Genomic DNA, 3,094 nt, shown 5'->3' with positions numbered 1-3,094 from the left:
GGGGATCGTCTTCCTCACTTTCTTCTTTATAGCCTCGGTTTCACGCTTTCGCAAAGAAGTAGTGAGAGTCACGCTAACACAGTTTCTTTTATTTTTCAATCAAAGATTAAGTGATCGCGCAGCTCGCGCGTCTGGAACCACGAGGCGCCCGCTTGCTTTATGTGTGATTCATGTGGTTTCTTGTACTACACGCCGGCTTTCCGCCACGTGGCCCTTCTCATAAAGCGTTTAAGGCTTTCGCCGTAAAGGGGCCCTGCAGCACTTGTTCAGCATGGTCAAAAAACGCTGCCTATCGGTAGTCAAGGCCCCTGAGAACATGTGAGCCAAGCGCTATAGCGCAGTGCGCCGCCTGGAATTTACAGTTAATTCTCAAAGTCAGCTTGAAATCGCTCTTTTTTCTCTCGACAAATGATGCCATAAACCCAAATGACCACACCATAAACCGAAAATCCACGGCCATTGACTGATTTGAGCAATCATGAGCTCCAGAGTTACCGCGGTCGCGACGTGCCCGCGCGCACACTCGCGATTACACTGAAAGTAAGCCGAGCGTTCGATGAAAAAAAAAAACGGGGGCTCAAGGTCATGACGCGCGCTGATGAACCTTGTGCGTAGCTTTCAGCGCGCTCGCTAGTACGGAACGAGAGAGGAAGCGCTTAAAGCATGCGACAAATTTCTGTAGGTAAGTAAACAACTTTATTGATTTATGAATCATGTGAAAGGGGGGGGGGTGTAACTACCCTCGTACTTGACGGATTCTAAAACGTTTTGCGGCAGTCGATTCGTGAGGCAATAAGCTCTTTTAATGAAGCCATTCGATAATTTCTTTGAAAAGTGTTGCAGGGCCCCCTTAGTAAACTCAGTTGTTAGTGCGCCCTGTGTATGTGTCGCTTCTATTCTAGTCCCTCGTGCTCTCTGGCGCTGTTTTACTGCTATCAGAATAATCTGGAGGCGACCCTAATCCTTAACTGGTGTCTGGTAGTGGCATTCGCATGCGGTGTTCGTGTGCCCTGCAGGCTGTATTACTTGGGTCAAGTTTGTGTTTTGCGGACTGCCGAAGCGGATCTCAGAGGCCACGTAGAAAGGAGCGCGTGGTTGAGATCTGCTCCGCCAGCTGCCGCAACGATCCCAGCTGCTCACAAGAAAAACGCCTGCTTTTTAATTGAACTCATTCACTTGATTTTTATTAATTATCCGAATAGTTAATTGGCCTTATCGTCAGTAAAATTATGCTCCGATATCATATGTATCTAATATAACTCATAACTTGAACCGAAACCATTGGTTTTATTCGTATCTTCAGAATATTCGGAAAGCCGGAAGTGCCTGAAAGAGAAGCAAGAGTGCCACTCATTGCTCATGTCAACAGTTACGATAATTGCTCGTATAGGCTCGTCGTGTCTGTCACCACTCCGATCCCCATCGCAGTTCTTATGACGTCAGAGCGCCACTCGCGTATAGATTTTCTGATCGGCAACTGCTGTATTCATGACTCCTGTCTGCGTTTAATGCCTCATTTGTTACTTCTACTTCCTAATTTCGTTTGAGTAACCACGATATGATCTTACGTGGTTTTGGGACGTTAAACCCCTGCAATTATTATTATAATTATATTATTTCGTTTGATCAATGATGAATGAGCAGTGTCATCGAGGCTCGTAGTACCGAGGCGGTACCGAGAGGTACCACCAAGCCTCATGTTTAAAAACTCACTCCGTCTACGGCGGCGGAACTTACGGCTCTGCGCGGTGCCCTAGAGTACATTGCTTCTCAGAGACCGAGCAAATGGTTGGTGTTTTCCGACTCGAAACCAGCCTTACAGTGCACGCAGTCAGTTCTTCGACGCGGACGCCATCGAACAGCTCACGTACGAAATTGGCAAGCCACGTCAAAGAAACAGGCCAAGGTTAATTTTTAGTGGCTACCTGGTCATTGCGGTATCAGTGGCAATGATTCCGCAGACAACGCGGCTCACACATCCCATCAAGAAGAACACAACGTTACCATTCCTTTCTCAAGGACAGACGCTGCAAGGCAGCTTCGTCACCTGGCGCATAGTCTCTGTCTGGACAAGTGGAACACGCGAAGCATAAGACATACGAGACTCCGCCAAATAAATCCTACTCTGGAACTCCGACCTCCATCCGGACGACGTGAAGCTTCGCTTCTCTGTCGGCTTTGGTTGGTGGTTGCCTTCACGAAGGCATACACAACGCTAATCCCCCCCCTCTTGGAAGCTTTCTGCACCTAACATGGCTTTGCGCTGCCTCCAGGGTCGGAGGCATTTCAAGCTTTCTGCACGTCACCTGGTTTTGCACTGCCTCAGGGAGCGGCCCACCTCTGACCAAGCGACAACGTCACGCGATGACGTCACATTATGTGACTTCACGATGACGTCACACATATTGGCGTTATGTGACGTCATGATGACTTCATATGGTGACGTCATCATATGATGATGATTTTTGGCATCACTCTTGTTGCCGATATTTCGCAGGACGCTGCCGACGCCGATGGTCAATTTTCGCGTTTGTTGAGGCATCTAAACCTTTCGGCCTAAATGTGATGACACCCCATCCTCCTCCTACTTCGTCCCAACCTTCACGTTTTGATCCTAATTTTTGCATCAGCTATAACAAATAAGATGTAAAATGCTTGCGTTGGGGGAGACACTATCATTTCTGCATGCGCCTGTAAATATCTTTCTGCGCGTGTTGCACCTTGTTAGTAGTTTACGGCGGTGTTACCAAAAAATGTATGCGTGGTTTTAACTGACTTAACGTCGTAAAGGCCAAAGTATAGCGGAGCAGGCAGGCAGGCAAAGAGCTTTATTTTGATCCGGAGACGACGCTCACTCCCCCCTTAGGGGGCGACATCGGTGGGCCGCACCCTTGACGGGACGGGGAGATGTAGCTGAGGGGAAGCCTCAGCGATGCAATGCAAAGTAATGCATAGCTAGGCGAAGATGGGCAGATGGACCCTCCTCTCCGCTTGACCACCTGCATGTCTCCAACCTCCAACTCTCCACCCTCCTTCACTCGCTTCCGCTATAGTTTGCTATACGCCCCCTCCTCCTCACCCTCACATAACTCCT

Source organism: Rhipicephalus sanguineus, chromosome 1, assembly GCF_013339695.2.
Source record: "Rhipicephalus sanguineus isolate Rsan-2018 chromosome 1, BIME_Rsan_1.4, whole genome shotgun sequence".
NCBI classification, from domain to species: Eukaryota; Metazoa; Arthropoda; class Arachnida; order Ixodida; family Ixodidae; genus Rhipicephalus; species Rhipicephalus sanguineus.
The sequence above is the reverse complement of the archived record's forward strand: the minus strand, read 5'-3'. Positions refer to the sequence as shown.